General features: G+C 39.6%; 1 protein-coding gene across 2 annotated transcripts in view; it reads right to left on the bottom strand.

Annotated features, from left to right (window-relative positions):
- Positions 1–26131, bottom strand: part of LOC126415219 (uncharacterized) — a 189393-nt gene that overhangs the window by 135435 nt on the left and 27827 nt on the right. The gene's annotated exons all lie outside the window — the stretch shown is intronic.

Raw genomic sequence — 26131 nt, 5'->3', positions numbered from 1 at the left:
GTCCTGAATGTGTTATATAATTGTTTACATTGTCTTTCTTGTGTGGAATGTGATTGTGAATAGTGAAACTGGCAGTAAATGTTGGCATTGTCAATATTTTTCATAAATCAATGTGGTATTTCATTCATTTTTTCATCAATTGTATATCGTACTTTTCAGCATCCCAGAATAATATAACTAATATAATTATAGTAGTCCCACAGAGATCTGCAATAAAAATTTAGGCTTATTTAAGGGAAAGACCATTATTACCAGAAACACTTATTTTTGTGTGAAAAATTTAACAAAAACATGAACCACTAGAATTATTATCAAACAGTATACAAAGTACCCAACAAGTCATATTCAGGTTATCTCATGTGCATTACTATTCCAACTGTCTTGCATTACTACATATAGGAGTTGGACAAAAATATAGAAACACCATGAGAAATGTAGATTTCGGCACAAATGCATATGCGAGCCACGCCAGCAGGCTGTACTTTTGTATTCGACCGTAAGCGGCACGTGTGCAATGTCCTCAATACATTGCAAATGTCAGTCATGGTCAGGATAGTATTGTGTGTAGTTGTGAGTGCATTATGTCAGAGCTAAGTGAATTTTAAAGTGGGGAAAATTGTTGGTGCTCTTATGTTGGGTGGTTCTGCAACCAACATAGCTAAAATGTTTGGTGTTTCCAGAAGCCCCGTATCTACATAGATCCTCTGCAAATCACATTTAAGTGCCTGGCAGAGGGTTCACTGAACCACCTTCACAATTCTCTATTATTCCAATCTTATATAGCGCATGGAAAGAACAAACACTACACCTTTCCATACAAGCTCTGAATTCCTTTATTTTACCGTGGTGATCGTTTCTCCCCATGTAGGTCAGTGTCAACAAAATATTTTCACATCCGGAGGAGTAAGTTGGCAATTGGAATTTCGTGAGAAGATTCAGTTGCAACAAAAAATGCCTTTCTTTTAATGATGTCCAGCCCAAATTCTGTATCATTACTCTAACACTCTCTCCCATATTTCATGATAATACAAAACGTGCTGCTCTTCTTTGAACTTTTTCAATGTACTCTGTCAGTCCTATCTGGTAAGGATCCCACACTGTGCAACAGTATTCTAAAAGAGGACAGACAAGCGTAGTGTAGGCAATCTCCTTAGTAGATCTGTTACATTTTCTAAGTGTCCTGACAATAAAACACAGTCTATGGTTAGCCTTCCCTGCAACATTTTCTATGTGTTCCTTCCAATTTAAGTTGTTCACAACTGTAATACATAGAAATTTAGTTGAATTTATGGCCTTTAGATCAGACTGATTTATCGTGTAGCCAAAGTTTAACGGATTCCTTTTAGCACTCATGTGGATGACCTTGCACTTTTCGTTGTTTAGGCTCAACTGCCAATTTTCGCACCATTCAGATGTCTTTTCTAAATCGTTTTGTAATTTGTTTTGACCTTCTGATGACCTTATTAGTCGATAAATGACAGCATCATCTGCAAACAACCAAAGACTGCTGCTCAGATTGCCTCCCAAATAGTTTAAATAGATAAGGAAAAGCAAAGGGCATATACACTACCTTGGGGAAAGCCAGAAATCACTTCTGTTTTACTCGATGACTTTTGTCACTTACTATGAACTGCAACCTCTCTGACAGGAAATCACATATACAGTCACATAACTGAGACAATATTCCATAAGCAAGCAATTTCACTACAAGCCACTTTTGTGGTACAGTGTCAAAAGCCTTCCGGAAATCCAGAAATACGTAATCAATCTGAAATTCCTTATCAATAGCACTAGATATGTACTACATACAAGGAAAGCAGGAAAATGCCATCCTCTAAGTAACAACATGGACAAAAATGTGTGCTGAGTGATCTGACATATGGTCATTGAAGAGGATTGTGATGAAAAATAAGAGGACAACAGCTGCAAAAGTCTCTACACAATTGAATGTCACACTCATGAAACCTGTCAGCACCGAAACATCATGAAAGGAGGTCTACAAGCAGGATTTCAGGGTGAACTGGAATTCCAAAACCACCCTTCAGTAATGCAAATGCCTGTAGCGGGAAAACATGGTGCCAAAGCCATGAAACCTGGATGCTCAAACAATTGAAGAAAGGCATTTATGGGTCTTATTGCACAATGTTTCCAACAATTTGGACTGACCAGGTCCATCCTATGGTACAGTGCTTGTTCCCCAATGGTGATTCTGTCTTCCAAGATAAAAAGGTCCTCTGTTCACAAAGTTTGCATAATCCAGGACTGCTTTTGTAAGCACAAATATCAATTGTTGCATCTCCTCTGGCCACCACAGCCACCAGATCTCAATATTGCTAAACCTTTGTGGGAGAGAAGGGTGCACATTTGCTATCCACCTCAATTGTCATGTCCTAAACTTGCCACTATCTTGCAGGAAGAATGTTATCAGGTTCCACTGAAAACTTTACAAAATCCATATTTATCCATTCTGAGAACACTGTAAGCTGCTTTGAATACCAACAGTTTTGCTACCCCATATTAAGTATAGTAATGTGTTGTGTTTTATGGTGTTTCCATATTTTTGCTGACTCCCTGTACCTGTACACCCCATACTGCTAATGTTATCTCATCACTTAATAGCAGGGCCATATTTTAGTGTCACAATGCCTCATTTTGTTTTATAGTTTTCAAAGATCTTTCACATCATAGACAAAAATGTGAAAATTAAAGATGACCAGGAACTACAAGATATTAATTGCATATCTGTGTGTTTTGAGAAAAAAATTATCTGGCATTAAAAATGAAATTTTAAGAACAGACACATGGCAGTTTGAAATTTTGGACCCATGCAGGTTTAAAAGTGAAAGTTAATTAAAATGAAATCGAAACTGAGATACATAAATCCTATAAAGTACAGTCTCTGTGTCATATCTCTCATAGTAAAATTATGCAATACCAGATAGAGCAGGCACTGAGTTGTGAGACAGGTGCCAGAAATATTTTGGCTTTTGGGCAAAGTCCTCCTTCAGAAGTAGAAAACACACATACACTCAGACAACAGCTCACATACATCTCCATTGTCTCCAGGTACTAAGGCCTGGACTGCATATGATGTGAGCACGGATCTAACTGGGCTAGGTAGTGGAGATATGGACGAGGCATGGGACAGAGATGGGGACAGGATTTGGGGTAGGGATGGGGGAATGTGCTACTGCTGCCTTTGGGATTGTGCAGGGATGCAGTGGGGACAGGATAGGGCTGCTAGGTGCAGTATTGCATCGGGAAGCTGTGCTTGGAGAGTATGGGGAGGGGGCAGGGGTGACAAGAGGGAGGGAGAGAGAGAAACAGAGAAATGGAAAAGACTGTATAGGTACACTGGAAGAATAGACACATGTGTAATACCGAAACAGGAATAAGAAGGGGAGGGTGTGGAGATAGGCAGGTGGAGAACAGGGACTAAGGAAGGTTTAGGACAGGGAATAGGGATGGTTGAACCATAGGGATTACAGCAAGAAACAATATGTTGTAGGGAGGATTCCCACTTGCATAATGCAGGGAAGCTCATGTACTGGGAAGAATATAGATGACATCAGCTGTAACGCAATCATTAAGGTGAAGTCATCATGTCCGTGTCAGCATGTTCACTGACTGGGTGGTCAAATGTTCACTCGGCGCAGTTTGGTGGGAGCATTATGTATAGAGACTGCTAGTTAGTTGTCATATCCATGTAGAATGTAGCACAGTGACTTTGGCTAAGTTTGTGGATCACATGGCTGCTTTCACAAGTAGCCCTGCCAGTAATGGGGTATAGGAGATGCCTGTGACAAGGAATAGGTGGTAGTAGGAGGATGTATGGGACAGGTCTTGCATCTGATCTATTGTAGGGATATGAGCCTCAGACAACGGGTTGGGAGTAGGAGTGGAGAAGGGATGCACAAGGGTATTGCACACGTTTGGTGGGCAGTGGAATATCACTGTGGGAGATATGGGAAGAATATCAGGGAGGATATTCCTCCTTTCATTGCAGGATGAGAGGTAGTCAAAACCCTGGCGGAGAATGTGATTCAGTTGCTCTAGTCCAGGGTGGTACTGAGTCAAGAGAGGACTGCTCCTTTGTAGCTGGACTATGGGTATAAGGGGATGGTATATGACTGGTGGGATAAGATATGGGAGATTTCTTTCTGGAATAGGTGAATAGTGATACAGAATAGGGAGGCATGCATAAAATATATAATGGAAACTGACTAAAAATTGCCACTTAAATAATTTAAAAAATTGGAAAGAATAATTGAAAGAATTGGAAGGTACACATATCCTGAGTGAACTTTAACTGGCACTAATACCAACAGAACTTTGAATTTAATACATATATTCAGCATTTAAATTTACGTACTTCTCTTTCTTGTTACCACCATTGTGCATACAGCTTAGTGTGACAATATTGGTTCTGTATCGCCCCTCCTCAGCTCACACAAATTCTTCTTGTCTGCCTCAATCCTCTTGATGCAGGATGAAATGATGAACAGACAGTTATGATTGGCATGGATGTACGAATTAACTTAGCTTTCCTAATAACTTTTTGTAACACTTCTTTAATGTATGGTTGAAATACACATTTTTTAATGGTTTTAACTGCGCAGAACTCGTCATACGTCCACCTGCTACCACTTATAGAGACAAACAGGTGAATGTCTAGACATTAAAAAACTGAAGAGCATATCTCTACTTGTTTTGTTTGTGACCCAATAGTAATGCTGGTGCAAAATAACTTATAATTTTATATATATCTTACATGGATAAAAAGTAAACAAGAGAAATAATAATAATATAATTCATTACAATTGACCCCCCCCCCCCCCCCTCCCGCTCCCCACCCTGTGCACTGATGTCATATGGAGGCGTATACTGTCTGGGCTTAATTCCCTTTTTATGAGTTGATAACTCCGGCCAGTATGGACATGGCCATGGCCTTTATTTTTCAGCCATTGCAGCTATCTTATATGGTTATCAATTTATATGGGCATGTCAGCTTCCTTTAACACATACATACATAACTTTTCTTTCGTAACAAAGTGCCTGTTGTAACCGCATATTCTCATTATTGTCAGTCAAAATTTGCCCAGTGTTTAGCTTGCAAAGTATGTGCAAGCAAATCAATGTCCGTTACCATCCCAGCTCGCTTTCACATGTTTAATACAAAGTCAGGGTGCCCATGTCATGCGTTTACAGTAGCCTTCATTCCACAAATTCGTGAAGCTCGTGTTCAACGCCATGATCCTTTGTGAAATCTTTGATGCGGTGACAACTGGTTTCCTTATCAGCAGCCCGAGGAATGTATTTTACCTTGTCACTCTCACTTATTCAGTGGAGACACTAGCCGTACATCCGGTACATTGGACATCCGTTGACAAGGTAAATTTCTTGTCCCTTTTATGACAGAAAATTCATGTTTTTACAACATTGTCAAGCACAGAAAATTGATCTTGGAGTATTGTCATCATTAGTTCATCACGCACACACTCACATATCTCACACTCACACTTAACACTTTGCAGGCAGATTTTGTATGTTTTTGTACTCTGTTTTTGAGTGTCTCTCATACTGTTGTATTACACAAACTTTCTGTAGTGTCCTTCCCACGTCCTATACACACAACAACAAAAAATACAAATGCAGCTACAAAAATAAACTTATCCTATTCATTTGCTGACATGGCATTTTTGTTGCTTGTATATATTATAGTCTGATTCTCATTTTTAGTACATTTTGTTAAATTATAATTTTGTTACATTGTTCAATTCCAATTATATAAGTACACTTTTTACTCTTGTTTGGTTCTACATTCTTTACATAACATTCATACAATAATAGTCTGTTTTCCTTTATAGCAAAAGTTGGCAAATATCTCATTTCAATTTACAGTGACTTCTTGTTGAATCATATTTATAAGTTTCAAAGAATTAAAGAAGTGAACAGTAGTCACGGCAATAGATTCCACATGCTGCTCAAATAACTACGGGTGGCCTCACCTCTCCAGCATTCTCCAGGAAGGATCTACACACTACAGGGTTGAGGAAAGTTCATGGAAAGGCATTTATGGACTCAGTTACATTTCGTTGCTGGTATTAACTCTGTTCCCAAGAACAAAATAGCTTGTTGTTTCGAAACACAACACAAACCTGACAATACAAAACATGGCAAATACTTATTCAGTGTTTAAAAGTGTAGCTCAATATTTACTTGTTATGTTCATTGTATAAATGATAACCATTTCACATGATGAGTTATACAGAGTTCTATCGTCAATACAACATGTTACGTACAATGAGTGTAAACCAGTATTTACATAAATATGAGGGTGAGTCAAATGAAAACCTTAAATTTGTAATAACAAATCAAAATATTGCGCCGTTATCCTGTAAGTTGGTAAGTGTGCTACAAACTGCCTGCAGAATGGCCTGTAGGTGGCAGCATCGTGCAGATGCACACATACCGTCGCAGTATCAGTGTAAAGATGGCCGCCCCACTTGCGACTTGCACCAGGGAAGAACATCATCCTGTTATTTGGTTTTTGCATAGTGAAGGTGTGAAACCTATTGAAATTCATCGACGAATGAAGGTTCAGTACGGTGATGCATGTTTGTCACAGCAGCAAGTCTATGAATGGAGTAGAAAGTTCACAAATGGTGTGACTTGTGTGGTAGATGCTCCTTGTCCAGGTCAGGCACAACGAGTTGTGACTCCACACAACATTGCAGCAGTTGAAGCCATAGTGAAGGAAAACTGCTGAGTGACACTGAATGACATTGCAGCATGTTTACAGATTAGTCATGGGTCAGCACACCACACTGTGCATGATGTGCTCCAGTTTCACAAAGTGTCTGAAAGATGGGTGCCATGGCAGATGTCTCCTGAAATGAGAGAATGTGTTGATCCTTGTGAAGTACTTCTTCGGTGCTTTGAACAAGAAGGTGATGGCTTCCTCGCAAGAATCGTAGCTGGGGACGAAACATGGGTTCACTTCCACAAACCAGAAATGAAGAGAGTGTGCAAGGAATGGCACCATTCCTCATCACCAAAACCAAAGAAGTTTCGAACAGAACCATCAGCAGTGAAGGTTATGCTGACTCCCTTTTGGGACGAAAAAGGTGTCATTTTTGGAGCATTACATACCTAGAGGGACCACTGTCACCAGTGCATCACACACAGATCTCCTAAAAAACCATCTGCAGCCTGCAATCAAATCAAAGTGACATGGATTGCTGTGAGCAAGTGTCCTTTTGCAACATGATAATGCAAGGCCCCACACTGCTTGTACAACAGTTGAAACAATCACATACCTGCATTTTGAGTGTCTTTCTCATCCACCATACTCACCATACCTTGCCCCAAGTGATTTCCATATGTTTGGACCACTCAAAGACGCAGTGGGAGGAAAGAAGTTCCGCTCTGATAAAGAGGTACTCCACGTGATGCATGAGTGGTTGCGCAGACAGCCAAAAGAATTTTTTTTCTAAAGGAATTAATGCACTTTGTAAGCACTGGAGGACATGCATTGAGTGTGGGAGAGGTTATGTAGAAAAGTGATACAGCTTTGTACCACTTCTGCACAATAAATAATATTTAAAAAAATATTTAAGGTTTTCATTTGACTCACCCTCATAACAAATGTGCATAAAAATTTCAATGTAAATCAGGTGTTTAATGCTTTCATGGGTAGACGACACTCACAGTAGTTAAGTTTCAACTCCTTGTTCAGCATCATATATGTGCAACTGTTTTATTCTACATATATTTTCACACTATCACATTCATACATACCATAAACTTGCAACTATATTTACTTGCAGTGCAGTCATTTCTTATGTTCATTTGGTACCTAGCACTCGGCAAGCATTTATTTTACTCCACTTTAGGATGTGTCAATGCATCATTCCCTGGAAGAAAGTATTTAATACTAACTTAAAACTAAATCTTCACAGATAAGTGTATACTGGCTCGATGGTCACTAATACCTCTTTCATATAATCAACCATGTACTCATTTACTTCAGTTTGCAGTCATGGTATCACAAACTCATTTAATGTCATGGGAGCATCTCTACTTACCTTACAAATCTGAAAGATAGAGTGTATTATAAGCGTGGTGCGATCTCTTATTTAGTTTGCCACTTATATTGTACTAGCTCGTTTACCTGCAGCAAGAGTTTTCTGGTCCCTCAATTGTAATTAGTGCGTACTCTATCAATGCTTAAATTTGTAATATATAGGTATAATGTATAGAGTAGCATAACTTCAGTAGATATCTCATAGTTTAGGATCCCTTTCCATGTATATAACCCCTTAGCTTTTCTTTGTTTGTGTGCATTGTGTAGATAGCCATAGTTATAGTATAGATTCTCCATTAATTTTCTATGTCCCTTTTTATGCAGTAGGCTTCAAAAATACTAGTGCAAGCTGTAGCTCATAGGGTTTATTTGCTTTGGGTGCTCCAACACTTTCAGATGTGTCTGTCATGCACGTGTTTGCAGTTTGTTGACTAGCTTTCTCCCCATGCGCATGCACTGTGTTGTTCTGTTACCACTAATGTTGCGGCAAGTAGTGTAGTGCATTGTATGCCACCATGTGTTTCACAGGTTCGTCTATTCATTTACAACTTGGCTACATGCAAGGAGAAGTGTTGTGTTTAACATATTGTCATCTCTAGAAACATAAAAGTAAACTTTTTCCTTGTTACATGCACTCACTCTATCATTTACACATTTGACATATAAGAAAAAAAAAACACAAACAAAAATTTTCCTTATCAACTAACAACATAAGTTCTGGAACGTGATATTCCAGCATCCAAAATCTAATATTATTATATAATTCTAATGTTCTGATGACTTAAAGTGTGAGTATGGGTGTGGGTTATACTCATTTATTACCCCAAACCAGATTCCACTTCTTTATGTGGTGACTTACTTGGAATTTTGCAGCCCCTCTTCTTTACGGGATAGTCGGCTGCTAGAAAATCTCTTGCCTTCTTCTCCATCGAATAGCGCTAGCCTATTTCTACTTATAAAATGAGTAGACATACAGACTTTCCTTTTTGCCAGTTAATGATATATTTGACTTTCATGCACAATATAATTCCCACTTTCAACATACATATGTAACTTTCTGTAAGTACCTTGTATCATCGAACATTAGAAACAAAATGAGTTACAGTTAAAATAAAGTTGGCTTGACTACCATGACTTTCTTAAAATGAATCAGAAAATACATCTTGCCTCTACCAAGGCTGAGTCAAGAGTCTACAAGAGTACTTTTTCCACTGTTCTTGTTTCACATAACAATTGTCAATGACACAATAAGCACAGAGCTCCATATAGATTCCATGGTTCTTCCTTACCCACTCACTAACAGGTACTTGTTGGTGATGTTCAACTGCCATGTCTACTTTCTTCTCATGACTGATTTTAGACCTGCACACATGAACATGTGATGTGCAGTGGGAAGGATTTTACCATCCCACACTTGTATCTAGAATATCATGTATTCGAGACAGTAGAAGGCTGAGTGGTTCCAGAATGTACACAGAAATTCTTGAATCACTACAATATATACAACTTGGAAGGTATACCTACCTTGATCATATCTGATAAAGCAGGTGTTGTTCAAGCTCATGCCTCACTCTACTCCAAGGTCACAGAGTGGGGGCCTACCATGACCAGTTTAAGTATTCTGGCGTCGCAGTGGCATCGGTCTCTGGATAAGGCAGAACTTCCACTATGTAGACTGTTGGTGTTTGATTACACCAATTAATATCCTGTGAGCCTCTCGACTGAAATTCTCTCGGCCTCTGCTCATTATTCATCATGTGTGTGTTACATTGCTGGCAAAATGCAGCTGTCTGTGGGTTATTCGGTTGTCTGTTATTGTTTTGCATTTGCCAGTAACTTGTGTCTGTACATATGAACGTGCTGGCCATACACTATTCGCCCATTATAGATGTTTTTGCTAAACTTTGCCCATTTCTTTTATATCTGCCTTTGAATTTACAGCTTTCTCCATTGCCGTTGTGATTACCGTAACCATTACCATAGGTTTGTGTGACGTAAAGTTGCCCTCTATGTTGTACTATGAATTCATTGTTTACTTGTTGGTCTGTAAATCTATGTGGCGCTATTGGCATATTAACACGCTTGGGTTGTACTAGTCTCTCTTTGTATATCAAATCTATTGAGTCCAGTACAGATAGAAAGTATTCAGTGTCATGTTCTGGGATTGTACCGAGTTTTTCCCTAATGTGGGCAGGAAGATGGCTCTTTAAATTTTTCAGTACATCTACTTGAGATACCAGGTTCATCCAGTATCTAGTTTCATTCAAATATTTTTCAAAATATCCCCTTAAGCTTCCATACTTGCTATTGAATGGGTCTGGGTTGAATACTTCATGTCTGAGCCTCTCTTGTATGGCCTCAGACCAATACTTATCCAGAAATGCTCTCTCAAACCATTCATAATAGTGGCAACATTCCACCATGTCTGTAGCCCGTAGCAGGATGTCATCCTGTGTGTATCCAACAACAAATCAAATTTACTGGGCTTTGGACCAGGTACAAGGTAAAACATTTCAAAATGCTCTGATAAAGACTACAGGGTATGTTCTTTTCCTGTCAAAAGTAAATAATGGGAACTGTCAATGCCTAAATAATGTTGACAAACACACTACGCAGTCAGTGGCATGTATGTTTATGTTCACTTACATAGCGCATGGCAACCGCGCTTGCTCGACAGGTGCAACTGCTGGCAAGTGTGGTTGCATTGTGCAACCTTTGCTGTTTTCCTTCAACAGGCCAACCCCATATTGTGGGTAAACAGAGAAAGTATCTAACTTCTCCAAAAACATAGGTTTGTTTTCTGTCATAAGTTGTTTTGGAATGTCAGTAGTTTAGCAACACTGTCTCATAAGCTTTCCTCTTCTTCCTTTAAATCCTAATGTGTTTTAGCTAGAAGTTGACTTTCTTTCTCTTTTAGAGCTTCTTCTACAGTATCTACATACATTTTGAACACTCTGACACTACCTTTACTGCAAGGGTGATGACCTTATCCAGATTCCGGGCCTCAGCTTTTTCAGTTATTTCCTTTACATCTGCACAAAACTTATCTCTCTGTTTTCTGGCAAATTCTGATTCTAAACTTAACTGGTCTACTCTTAGATGCAATTTGTATATTTTTGTAGGTAGGTTCTTTCATGCATCTTGCAGCTTGCTGACTGTGTTCGTCACATTTTTTACTGACGTTTCCACTTGGGATTGAGTCTCCTAAATTTGAGAATATTCTTCACTAAGGTTTTGTAAGTCATCTGCAAGTTGTCCCTGTTTACAGTCTACAGGTGTTACTTTTTCGATTAACATATTTATATTGTGGGACATGTCAGTAATTATTTCTTGTTTTACGAGGAGCTATCCAAAATTTTCGAGACTGGTGATGCCATCTGTTGAAAACCATACCTTTGGACAAATGGTCACCATAACCCTTGAAGTAGTTCCCAACTGCATGTACACACCAGTTCCAGTGCTTCTGCAACTGCTCAAACATTTTCTGGAAGTCGGGTTCTTTGAGGATGTTTATTACCACCAGTGATGCTTCTTGAATCCTCTCTAGTGTCCAACCGACAGCCTTCCAACTTGAGTTTCAGTTTTGGGAATAGCTTGATGTCGTAAGATGCCAAATCTGATGAGTACAGTGGGTAGGGTATAACTGCCATGTTGTTTCTTGCCAAAAAGGTCCTGGTGAGCAAGAGTAATAGAAGGCAGATTTCAGTCTACCTAACAGATCAAAACGAAAATTTCTGTTCCGACACTGACAATGTTCAGTGTTTATGGAAAACGTTTAAGGCAATCATAAAATGCGTTTTAGACAGGTACGTGCCAAGTAAAACTGTGAGGGATGGGAAAAACCCACCGTGGTTCAACAACAAAGTTAGGAAACTATTGCGAAAGCAAAGAGAGCTTCACTCCAAGCTTAAACGTAGCCAAAACCTCTCAGACAAACAGAAGCTAAACGATGTCAAAGTTAGCGTAAGGAGGGCTATGCGTGAAGCATTCAGTGAATTCGAAAGTAAAATTCTATGTACCGACTTGACAGAAAATCCTAGGAAGTTCTGGTCCTACGTTAAATCGGTAAGTGGCTCAAAACATCATATCCAGACACTCCTGGATGATGGTGGCATTGAAACAGAGGATGACACGCGTAAAGCTGAAATACTAAACACCTTTTTCCAAAGCTGTTTCACAGAGGAAGACCGCACTGCAGTTCCTCCTCTTAATCCTCGCACAAATAAAAAAATGGCTGACATCAAAATAAGTGTCCAAGGAATAGAAAAGCAACTGGTATCACTCAACAGAGGAAAGACCACTGGACCTGATGGGATACCAATTCGATTCTACACAGAGTACTCAAAAGAACTTGCCCCCCTTCTAACAGTCGTGTACCGCAAGTCTCTAGAGGAATGGAAGGTTCCAAATGATTGGAAAAGAGCACAGGTAGTCCCAGTCTTCAAGAAGGGTCATCGAGCAGATGCGCAAAACTATAGACCTATATCTTTGACGTCGATCTGTTGTAGAATTTTAGAACATGTTTTTTGCATGAGTATCATGTTGTTTTTGGAAACCCAGAATCTACTCTGTGGGAATCAACATGGATTCCGGAAACAGCGATCCTGTGAGACCCAACTTGCTTTGTTTGCTCATGAGACCCAGAAAATATTAGATACAGGCTCCCACGTAGATGCTATTTTCCTTGACTTCCGGAAGGCATTCAATACAGTTCCGCACTGTCGCCTGATAAACAAAGTAAGAGCCTAGGAATATCAGACCAGCTGTATGGCTGGATTGAAGAGTTTTTAGCAAACAGAACACAGCATGTTGTTATCAATGGAGAGACGTCTACAGACGTTAAAGTAACCTCTGGCGTGCCACAGGGGAGTGATATGGGACCATTGCTTTTCACAATATATATAAATGACCTAGTAGATAGTGTCGGAAGTTCGATGCGGCTTTTCGCGGATGATGCTGTAGTATACAGAGAAGTTGCAGCATTAGAAAATTGTAGCGAAATGCAGGAAGATCTGCAGCGGATAGGCACTTGGTGCAGGGAGTGGCAACTGACCCTTAACATAGACAAATGTAATATATTGCGAATACATAGAAAGAAGGATCCTTTATTGTATGATTATATGATAGCGGAACAAACAGTGGTAGCAGTTACTTCTGTAAAATATCTGGGAGTATGCGTGTGGAACGATTTGAAGTGGAATGATCATATAAAATTAATTGTTGGTAAGGCGGGTACCAGATTGAGGTTCATTGGGAGAGTCCTTAGAAAATGTAGTCCATCAACAAAGGAGGTGGCTTACAAAACGCTCGTTCGACCTATACTTGAGTGTTGCTCATCAGTGTGGGTTCCGTACCAGGTGGGGTTGATGGCGGAGATAGAGAAGATCCAAAGAAGAGTGGTGCATTTCTTCACAGGGTTATTTGGTAACCGTGATAGCGTTACGGAGATGTTGAGCAAACTCAAGTGGCAGACTCTGCAAGAGAGGCGCTCTGCATCGCGGTGTAGCTTGCTCGCCAGGTTTCGAGAGGCTGCGTTTCTGGATGATGTATCGAATATATTGCTTCCCCCTACTTATACCTCCCGAGGAGATCACGAATGTAAAATTAGAGAGATTCGAGTGCGCACGGAGGCTTTCAGACAGTCGTTCTTCCTGCGAACCATACGCAACTGGAACAGAACAGGGAGGTAATGACAGTGGCACGTAAAGTGCCCTCCGCCACACACCATTGGGTGGCTTGTGGAGTATAAATGTAGATGTGGATGTAGATGTAGACGTGTGGCAGAGTGCGTTGTTGTGATGCAGCAGCCAGTTACCTTGACGCCTAAGTTCAGGCCATCGTCCCTGCACGGTTTCACAGAGCCATCACAAAACATCACAGTAGTACACAGAATTCATGGTTTGGTTGGGTGGGACAAATTCTTTGTGCACAATTCTTTTGCTCTTCACTTTGCTCTTCACCTATCTCGCTTTTTTGGGTCTTGGAGAGCCTGAGCTCTTCCACTGGGACAATTGTTGCGCTTTTCCCGAGATTCGCACAGAATTTGATACACACATGCTGTTCTGTTCACGGATCCGTCGTAAAATCGCCACACACCAAACACAGAGCATTATGGAAATCACTGTGGACACGCCACGTGGCACACTGATGCAGCTCTCGCCACCTAGTGGTGCAAAGATCTACTACTCCTACTTTCCAGATGGCAGCACCAGTCCCAAAAATTTTGGATTCCACCTCATAGTTGTTTACCGAGCTCTGTCAACTTTCAGGATAATTCGTCAGATAATTCAGTGCGTATAGTTTTGCTCACCTCACTGAACTGTGGACTAATATTGTTCTTGAAATTGTTAAATGCCTGATTTTGCTGTGTAAGCTGTTGTCCTATATTTTCCTGACATTTTGTGAACTGCTGTGTAAACTGTTGTCCTATATTTTCCTGATATCTTGTGAACTGCTGTGTACACTGTTGTGTTATTAGTTGCACAAGTTATGTCAAATTGTATGTCTCACTAGTATTTACATTGCTTTTATGAACTGTTTCCTGTTCTTGTGTTTGTGACGACGTGAACAAATAACCAAAGAAATTTTCCCCGTCTCACGCTTCAGTATCACTATTTGAAAAAATGTTTCCCAATGTAAACCGAGACATTCTTTTCAATCGTCATAAAAGTGACATCATGATTAGTTGTATTACCAGTGTCACCAATTTTTAATAGTGGAATGCCAATCTGGTTGTTTTGGTGGCCATCGGCAGTTCACGAGTTGGCGCATTACTTTCAACTGTTGCCAAGCTCGGATTTCTGACATCTTGGCGTACTGCATTTTGTAATGAGTTTTCAACAATGGCCATTTCCTTTGACTCCATTGTGAACCATATTTAATAAAATTAGGAAAAACAGTTTCCAAACACGAAATTTTGTTTGCATCAGTACTTTTCAATCAAAGCAGATTTATGTGCATATTCATTAATGAACCTGATTATTCTCTGAAACAGTCTTAAAGAAACTGAATGAATTGTTTTGCACTTTAATGTTGACTTTACACAAATTTTCATCTTTCCTATAGAAATGCACTGTCCATAAAGGATATTAATTGGAAGGAAAAGAGATTATCTACTGCGAGAGGCAGCACCAAGCGCGGCCATATCAGCATACAGTGTAGCAGCTTCCTACCTTTACTACTGAAATCAGCATTCCCAGCGCATCTCGCTTGTAGGCAGAATTTAATTTTAATTTGCTCCTTCAAGTTTTTATTGGTCCCAATCTCATGGGAATCTAAAAATGCAACAAAGGTCTCATTAGTTTCTTGTAACAATAAAAGGATCATTTGTCACAAAAATTATTTTACCTCAACAACAGAAAGGTCTGTCATATTCCTCTCGGCGCTGTCCTTTATGCAGTTGCCATTGAATAGTGGCTGGAATACGGGGAGGGGGGGTGCATAAAATATAATATATAATGGAAAGTGATTAAAAATTGCTACTTAAATAATTTAAAAAACTGGAGAGAGTAATTGAAAGAATTGGAAGGTACACATGCCCTGAATGAACTTTAACTGGCACTGATATCAACACACCTTTGAATTTAAGACATATATTCAGCATTTAAATTTACACACTTCTCTTTCTTGTTACCACCATTGCGCACAGAGCTTGGTATGACAGTACTGGTTCCAGATTGCCCCTCTCCTGCTCATGCAAAAATTCTTCTTTTTTGCTTTGATCTTCTTGATGCAGGATTCTCGGCACAGGCAAAATGATGAACAGACAGGTATGATCGTCATGATTGTACAAATAAACTTTGCTTTTCTAATAACTTTTTATAACACTTCTTTAATATACGGTTGGAATATACATTTTTAAACAGTATTAACTCGGCAGAATTCATCATACATCTGCCCACTACCACTTAAAGAGACAAACAGGTGAATATTTAGAAATTAAAAAATTGAAGAGCATATCTCTACTTGTTTTGTACCACTGGTACAAAATAACATATTATTTTATAAATATCTGATATGTCTAAAAAGAAAAGAATGACTGAAATAATAATAATAATATGATTCCTTACACAGGTTACAATTTTGGCTTCCAAAGGGTTCATTGAGACCCTTGGCACATTTGGTGAGGAGGGACTCAACACTACAAATGCAAAGAGCATGAGTGTCTATGCTATATGGAAGGGACTTCTTGGTGTGGAATAGTTGGTTGTTGTTAAAATGGAAGTCTGTTAGCGGTTGGTAGGTTTGATGAGGTTGGAGGCAGTGATACAGCCATCGTTGAGGTGGAGGTTAATGTCAAGGAAGGTGATTTCTTGGGATGAGGAGGACCAGGTGAAGTGAATGGGGGGAAGACGTCGAAGTTCCAGAGGAATGTGGATAGGGTGTAATCATCCTCAGTCCAATTGATGAAGATGTCATCAATGAAACTGAACCAGGTGAGGGATTTGGGATACTGAGTGGTCAGGAAGGAGTCCCGTAGATGTCCATGAACATGTTAGTATAGGAGGTGCCCCTGCTGCTCCATGGATTTGTTTATTGGTGATGCCTTCCAAGAAGAAGTAACTATGGGCAAGTGTTTAATTGGTGGTGGTTACAAGGAAGTAGGTTAAATGTTTGGGTCGGCTGGGCATTGGGAAAGGTAATGTTCAGTAGTGGCAGTGCCAGTGACGATCAGGGCACTGGGTGGTAAAGGGACAGGAACTGTGGAGAGTTGGTGGAGGAAATGGTTGATATCTTTTACATAGAAGGGTAAATCATGGCAAACAGGCTGAAGGTGTTACTCTACAATGGCAGAGATTCTCTATATCATGGAACAGCGACAAGCCAGAAGGGGGCATCATGAGTAGTTGGTCTTATGAAATTTAGATAGCATGTAGAAGACAGGAGTGCAAGCAGGGGCGGGGAGAGAGATAGACTTAGGGGAGAGGTTCTGGGACATACCTGAAGATTTAAAGTGGGACTGGAGATCTTTCTGTATTTATGGAATGGGGCCACTGTGACAAGGCTTGTACATGGACATATCTCACAACTGGCAGAGTCCTTCGAGTTCATGATCACAGCAGTGACCCATTTGTCAGCAGATAGTATCATAAAGTATCATACAGTCAGGATTAGGTTCCAGCTGGTGGACTATTCTTTCTGCAAATGTGAGATTGGTTACCATCTTGAGGAATTTAGAGAATGATGGTGAGGAACCTCATGAACCATGGACCTTGCCGTTGGTGGGGAGGTTTGCGTGCCTCAGCGATACAGATAGCCATACCGTAGGTGCAACCACAACGGAGGGGTATCTGTTGAGAGGCCAGACAAATGTGTGGTTCCTGAAGAGGGGCAGCAGCCTTTTCAGTAGTTGCAAGGGCAACAGTCTGGATGATTGACTGATCTGGCCTTGTAACAATAACCAAAACGGCCTTGCTGTGCTGGTACTGCAAACGGCTGAAAGCAAGGGGAAACTACAGCCATAATTTTTCCCGAGGGCATGCAGCTTTACTGTATGATTAAATGATGATGGCGTCCTCTTGGGTAAAATATTCCGGAGGTAAAATAGTCCCCCATTCGGATCTCCGGGTGGGGACTACTCAAGAGGATGTCGTTATCAGGAGAAAGGAAACTGGCGTTCTACGGATCGGAGCATGGAATGTCAGATCCCTTAATCGGGCAGGTAGGTTAGAAAATTTAAAAAGGAAAATGGATAGGTTGAAGTTAGATATAGTGGGAATTAGTGAAGTTTGGTGGCAGGAGGAACAAGACTTCTGGTCAGGTGACTACAGAGTTATAAACACAAAATCAAATAGGGGTAATGCAGGAGTAGGTTTAATAATGAATAGGAAAATAGGAATGCGGGTAAGCTACTACAAACAGCATAGTGAACGCATTATTGTGGCCAAGATAGATACGAAGCCCACACCTACTACAGTAGTACAAGTTTATATGCCAACTAGCTCTGCAGATGACGAAGAAATTGAAGAAATGTATGATGAAATAAAAGAAATTATTAAGATTGTGAAGGGAGACGAAAATTTAATAGTCATGGGTGACTGGAATTCGAGAGTAGGAAAAGGGAGAGAAGGAAACATAGTAGGTGAATATGGATTGGGGCTAAGAAATGAAAGAGGAAGCCGCCTGGTAGAATTTTGCACAGAGCACAACATAATCATAACTAACACTTGGCTTAAGAATCATGAAAGAAGGTTGTATACATGGAAGAACCTTGGAGATACTAAAAGGTATCAGATAGATTATATAATGGTAAGACAGAGATTTAGGAACCAGGTTTTAAATTGTAAGACATTTCCAGGGGCAGATGTGGACTCTGACCACAATCTATTGGTTATGAACTGTAGATTAAAACTGAAGAAACTGCTAAAAGGTGGGAATTTAAGGAGATGGGACCTGGATAAACTGAAAGAACCAGAGGTTGTACAGAGTTTCAGGGAGAGCATAAGGGAACAATTGACAGGAATGGGGGAAAGAAATACAGTAGAAGAAGAATGGGTAACTTTGAGGGACGAAGTAGCGAAGGCAGCAGAGGATCAAGTAGGTAAAAAGACGATGGCTAGTAGAAATCCTTGGGTAACAGAAGAAATATTGAATTTAATTGATGAAAGGAGAAAATACAAAAACGCAGTAAATGAAGCAGGCAAAAAGGAATACAAACGTCTCAAAAATGAGATCGACAGGAAGTGCAAAATGGCTAAGCAGGGATGGCTAGAGGACAAATGTAAGGATGTAGAGGCTTGTCTCACTAGGGGTAAGATAGATACTGCCTACAGGAAAATTAAAGAGACCTTTGGAGATAAGAGAACCACTTGTATGAATATCAAGAACTCAGATGGAAACCCAGTTCTAAGCAAAGAAGGGAAAGCAGAAAGGTGGAAGGAGTATATAGAGGGTCTATACAAGGGCGATGTACTTGAGGACAATATTATGGAAATGGAAGAGGATGTAGATGAAGGTGAAATGGGAGATATGATACTGCGTGAAGAGTTTGACAGAGCACTGAAAGACCTGAATCGAAACAAGGCCCCCGGGAGTAGACAACATTCCATTGGAACTACTGACGGCCTTGGGAGAGCCAGTCCTGACAAAACTCTACCATCTGGTGAGCAAGATGTATGAAACAGGCGAAATACCCTCAGACTTCAAGAAGAATATAATAATCCCAATCCTAAAGAAAGCAGGTGTTGACAGATGTGAAAATAACCGAACTATCAGTTTAATAAGTCACAGCTGCAAAATACTAACACGAATTTTTTACAGACGAATGGAAAAACTAGTAGAAGCCAACCTCGGGGAAGATCAGTTTGGATTCTGTAGAAACACTGGAACACGTGAGGCAATACTGACCTTACGACTTACCTTAGAAGAAAGATTAAGGAAAGGCAAACCTACGTTTCTAGCATTTGTAGACTTAGAGAAAGCTTTTGACAATGTTGACTGGAATACTCTCTTTCAAATTCTGAAGGTGGCAGGGGTAAACTATAGGGAGCGAAAGGCTATTTACAATTTGTACAGAAACCAGATGGCAGTTATAAGAGTCGAGGGACATGAAAGGGAAGCAGTGGTTGGGAAGGGAGTAAGACAGGGTTGTAGCCTCTCCCCGATGTTGTTCAATCTGTATATTGAGCAAGCAGAAAAGGAAACAAAAGAAAAATTTGGAGTAGGTATTAAAATTCATGGAGAAGAAATAAAAACTTTGAGGTTCGCCGATGACATTGTAATTCTGTCAGAGACAGCAAAGGACTTGGAAGAGCAGTTGAATGGAATGGACAGTGTCTTGAAAGGAGGATATAAGATGAACATCAACAAAAGCAAAACAAGGATAATGGAATGTAGTGTAATTAAGTCAGGTAATGCTGAGGGAATTAGATTAGGAAATGAGACACTTAAAGTAGTAAAGGAGTTTTGCTATTTGGGGAGCAAAATAACTGATGATGGTTGAAGTAGAGAGGATATAAAATGTAGGCTGGCAATGGCAAGGAAAGCGTTTCTGAAGAAGAGAAATTTGTTAACATCGAGTATTGATTTAAGTGTCAGGAAGTCATTTCTGAAAGTATTTGTATGGAGTGTAGCCATGCATGGAAGTGAAACATGGACAATAAATAGTTTGGACAAGAAGAGAATAGAAGCTTTCGAAATGTGGTGCTACAGAAGAATGCTGAAGATTAGACGGATAGATCACATAACTAATGAGGAAGTATTGAATAGGATTGGGGAGAAGAGAAGTTTGTGGCACAACTTGACCAGAAGAAGGGATCGGTTGGTAGGACATGTTCTGAGGCATCAAGGGATCACCAATTTAGTATTGGAGGGCAGCGTGGAGGGTAAAAATCGTAGAGGGAGACCAAGAGATGAATACACTAAGCAGATTCAGAAGGATGTAGGTTGCAGTAGGTACTGGGAGATGAAAAAGCTTGCACAGGATAGAGTAGCATGGAGAGCTGCATCAAACCAGTCTCAGGACTGAAGACCACAACAACAACAACATGGTGAGGAAATTCCAGAATGTTAACAGAGGGAGATTTGATGGCAGCGAGGTTGGATCACAGTTGAATGGGGGATTCAAGTAAATCAGGCATGGTTGAAAACTGGTTTTTGATTGAGCTTGATCAGCAGCATTTGTGGCAAAAAAGTGTTTCCACTGTAGGGACCAATAGGTCTTTAACAACTCCAGCATGATTGAACTTGAAAGTGGGGCAAAAGGAAAGGAATGATATGTCTGTGGGACTGAGGATTACAGAGGGCAGGTTCATGGTTGTTTTGTGGGCCTGTTAGGCTCTGGGTTCTTTAGGGTGGTAAGAGGGAGTTTCTGAAGGTGTGGTAAATATAGTAATTTTGCAAGGCAGGATTTGGTGGCTAGACCAGGATGCAAGATAGGTCTGAAGGAGGCTCTTGCAGTGGTGCTGGATAGTGGTAGCCCAAGGTGGTAGCATGAGTGAAGAGATTGGACAGTTCTGACATAGCATTGTGCATGCTGCTCTAATTCCTGGATGACAAAGGTTTCAATCTGGAAGATGGAATGCAGGAATTTGGAATTGGAAATCAGGAGAATTTTATGGACGAGAAGGAGCTATTGCAAGAAGGTTTGACCCTGATTTATACGGTTTTGCAGAACTAGTTTGGTGAGGTTATGGGCTGACAGTCATTCTTGAAGGAGGGGTAGCACATGGAGATAGGGAATTTGATAGTCAGGGAACCTGAAGCGATTCCACGTGCTAGGCAACATTGCAGGAACAGTACGTGGCACTGGATTCTGATTAGGGATAGGGAAAAGTTTTTGTATTGGAGCAGATGCAAAAATCAAGGATCCATAGTGGAGCATAAAAAACATTTGAAAATATGTAAGAATTACCTAAAAATTAATTAGAAAATCAGAAAATGATGAAACGGATGAAATACAGTGAAAAAACTTGAAACCTAATAAACTGGGGCTTATAATGAAAAATGAAGATGACTTAAAATGGTTGAGGAAATGGGATGAAATCAAAGTGACAACCACTGTACCACATTCTATGTGGGCATGACAGCTAATAAGCTATTTGTCTGCTTGATTCATCAAACTGTAGCCAAAGACAATTGGACCACGCAGCTGCTAAGTTATGCTCCCAAAGGCTGCACTATCATATTCCCCCATCCCCATCCTCCTAATCTTCCCCCTCCCTTGCCCCAGCCTCTTCCTTAACTCCACTACCCACCCCAGCAAGATTGATGTTCTGTCATATGCAGTCACATCTGAGTACCTGGAGACAATGGAAAGTTGTTGTTGTGTGTATGTGTGTGTGTCTTCTACTTCTGAAGAATGACTTTGTCTGGAAGGTGAACTATTTCTAGCATTCTTTTGCATTGTGCCAGTCTGCAACTCAAATCCACCTCTATGTGGAGAGTAGTAATCTATCCTTTCAATATTGTTGTTATTCAAACTGAATGAAACATCATATGCCTGAAATTCATAACTCAGTCCTAGAGTTTCAGATCTTCTTTTTAATATATGTACACTTCAAACGAAACTAAGTCACAGATTTTTAGTGTCCTGTGGCACACAAACAACAGTAGCATATGACAGTATGTTCTCCAGTACAGATCCACTACACTGAATTGGTTGAGATTATCTGTGTAATGTCAATGAGAAGAGAACCCATCATGTACCTAGTGTAATGTAGCAGACCAGGAAACACTATAGTGAAGTGACTGATGCTGGGGTGATGTACACCTCAGTACATAGGCAGTAAAAAAAAGTTTTATAAATTACTGTTAGCATTGTCATTCTTAATTCCTCTAAACATGAATTTACAGATGCTTGAAAAGCACACTACTGGAAATGATATCATTATTACTTTACAGAAAACTACTTTCATAGAACTGAAGCACCAGTGTAGTGTGTGACAGCTTGTGGATCCCAGGGCAAAAACACTGTCAACAGTTGCAAATAAGTTTGACTATAGTATTAGGTGTGACCTGGATGTAATAGGTGCAGCAATAGCTCACACTTGTGTGGGGTTTGTGGGTGTTTTGCAACGCCATGACCAGCCCTGGGTTAATATGGCTGTCAACCGTGTTAACGGAGAGCTGGGGTGGGGGGGATACTGTTGGCAGAAACTAAATCTCATATCTGTGCTGCACCTGTTGATGCAATTGGGAGGTGCGGTTACACTAGTCATGGCCTGCACCTGAATAGGAGGGGGAAGGATAGAATAGTTGATCTTCTTGCAGAAAATGTAAGGGGGGCCACACGAACACAAGATAAAATACCTATGATTAATGGAGTCAGAGGGACACATTTTTTAGGTTAGAGTCAGGTTACAGACAGAGAGTATTGAAAGAGATTAAAACAGAACAGTGCCATAATGTCTGTAGCAGTATCCAAAGAAATAAAATTTGTGTGTTTCATCAGAACATTAGAGGACTGAAAAATAAGGTAGATGAACTTCTTGCATGCCTAGAAAATGGGGTAAATTCTGAAGGTATAGATGTTTTATGTCTCTCTTAACACCATGTAACTGCAGGGATGGAGAAGTTAAATTTAAGGGATTACAGATTAGCATCTTATTCATGTAGAGTCAACATGGAAAAAGGAGGAGTTGCTACTTATATAAAAACTGGACACAAAGTCAAAAATATTGAAACAAATAGTTTTTGTGTAGATCAGATTCTTGAAGCATGTGCTTGTGAATTGCTACTGCAATATACTTCTATAGTATATTGGAAACAAATAAGCCCTCAGTCACAAATATTAAGTCAAAATTGACCTGGTTTCAATGCTACTATGAGCATCATCTTCAGAATTAGACTAACTGTTCTAAAACATATTAGGTATATAGGACATTAATAAAATTATAGTTTGTACTGACTGGAAAAGATGCAGTACTTACAATTCACATATGTACCTAATATGTTTTAGAACAGTTAGTCTAATTCTGAAGACCAGGTCAATTTTGACTTAATATTTGTGACCGAGGGCTTATTTGTTTCCAATATAATTCTGACACAGTCACTCAACCTCAGCAGCTATGTTCAAAGTTTTACTTCTATAGTAACTGTAACAATCTACAGATCCCCTCACAGTAACTTTCAGCTATTCATGAAAAATCTTGAGGCATTATTGAGCTACCTGTCAGTCAAAAAGAAGCAGTTAGTGGTTTGTGGTTATTTTAATGTAGATTTCTTAAAAGATACAGATAGGAAAAATAGCTAGAATCTTTGTTTGGTTGTTTCAGTCTAGTATTTGTTGTAAATTTTCCAACTCGTGTGCAGTGGGATAGTAGGTCACTTATCGATAACATTTTCATAAACAGTGTTCAGGCAGAAAAAATTAATGTGTACCCAGTTGTTAATGGGCTATCTGATCATGATGCACAGTTAAGGGAAATAACACATATAGCACCTTACAGGATTCAGGCAGGTTCATACAAGGCAGGGAGGCATATTAATGTGAACAGGATACAGAGCTTTAAGTGCAGCCTAGAAGAGGTAGAATGGGATGAAGTATACACAGAAAATGATGCTGCTGCCAAGTTCAATTTATTCCACCGTACATTTGTCTCAATATTTGAGAGTTGCTTTCCTGAAACATTAGCCAAAAAAGCCATTACAGAGTCAACTAAGCCATGGATTATTAAGGGAATTAAGATATCTTGTGAGAGGAAGAGGGAAATTTATGGACAGGCCAGAATAAGTAAGGATCCAATGTTACTTGCTTACTACAAAAGATACTGTAATATTTTAAGGAAAGTCATTAAGAAGTCGAGAAGCTTATGTATTCTGACAGAAATTACTAATGCAGATAGTAAGATTAAAACTATATGGAATATTGTCAAACGGGAGACAGGCCTGCCTGACAGTGCACAGCATATCATAGCAATAAAGTTAAATGATGATGTTATGAGTGATAATTCACAAGTTGCAAGTATTTTTAACAATCACTTTCTGAATGGAGCAGCAAAAATACGGTTAAAGGGTTCAGTTGAAGAAGCAAAAAAAATGTTAAAAATGTCATTACCAAGGACTTTGGGCCTTTAGAAATAGCACCAACATCTCCCACTGAAATTAAGGGAATTATAAATATATTGAAAAACAAGAGCTCATGTGGTGTTGATGGAGTATCTAAAAGAATGTCGAAGTGCTGTTCTAACTTAATAAGTGGAGTCCGTAGCGATATACGTAATGCTTCGTTTGCACAGGGAATTTTTCCAGAAAGATTGAAATACACAATTGTCAAACCTCTTCATAAGAAAGGGGACAAGAGTGACTTAAGTAATTATAGAGCAATCTCATTGCTGACTTCATTTTCTAAAATATTCAAAAAAGTTATGTATTCAAGAGTAGTCTCACATTTAAGTGAAAATAATTTACTCAGCATGTCACAGTTCGGATTCTGGGAGGGTTACTCGACTGAGAATGCTATCTACACATTTACCTATCAAATAGTACAAGCCCTAAATAACAAATTATTGCCAGTTGGTATTTTTTGTGATCTCTCCAAGGCATTTCACTGTGTGGATCATGTCGCACTCTTAGAAAACCTCAGGTTTTATGGAATTGAAGGCTATACACACAGCTGGTTTGAATCGTACTTAATGAACAGAAAGCAAAAGGTTGTGCTAAATAGCAAAAATAATGTTGGGAGGGTGGTAGATTCTAGTGAATGGGGAGTTATCACAAAGGGAGTCCCACAGAGCTCAATTTTAGGTCCTCCACTGTTCCTTATTCATGTCAATGACCTTCCACTTAACGTTCAGCAAGTGAAACTAGTACTTTTTGCAGATGACATGAGTGTTATAAAAAATCCCATTCCAGAAAAAGCAGCTGAAGATACTGTTAAGGAAGTCTTTCAAAGAATTATTAAGTGGATCTCAGAAAATGGACTCACCTTTAGTTTTGAAAAAAAAAAAAAAAAACTCACTATATTCAGTTCTGTGCACCAACAGAGTCATACAGACAATTGATGTTGCATATGAACAGGGCTCAGTTAGCAGGGTAGATATCTCCAAATTTTTGGGTGTTCACATTGATGACAACTTGAACTGGAAGAAGCATATTACTGAGCTTCTCAAACAACTAAGTTCAGCTTCTTTCGCTCTTCATATGATCACTAGTCTTGGTAATAAACAGATCAGCCTCCTAACGTACTTTGCATATTTCCACACGATAATGTCTTATGGAATAGTTTCCTGGGGTAACTCACCACTTAGACATAAAGTATTGATTGCACAAAAGAGAGCAGTGAGAATAATTAGTGGTGTTCACCCAAGGATGTCATGTAGGCACCTTTCCAAGGAGTTAGGTATTTTAACTGTACAAAGTACATATATTCACTAATGAAATTCGTTACAAATAATCCATCTCAATTTGCAAAGAACAGTGATGTTCATACGTACAAAACTAGAGGGAAAAATGAGCTTTCCTACCCATTATTGAAGCTGTCAGTTGCTCAAAAAGGAGTACATTATTCAGCAACAAAAATCTTTGATCATTTGCCCAACAACATAAAGTGTCCGGAAGGTAGCAGATCAAGTGTTAGATCTAGCTGAAAATCATTTCATTTGGACA

This window comes from Schistocerca serialis, chromosome 1, assembly GCF_023864345.2.
Source record: "Schistocerca serialis cubense isolate TAMUIC-IGC-003099 chromosome 1, iqSchSeri2.2, whole genome shotgun sequence".
Taxonomy (NCBI): domain Eukaryota; kingdom Metazoa; phylum Arthropoda; class Insecta; order Orthoptera; family Acrididae; genus Schistocerca; species Schistocerca serialis.
This window is presented reverse-complemented; position numbering and strand designations above follow the sequence as displayed.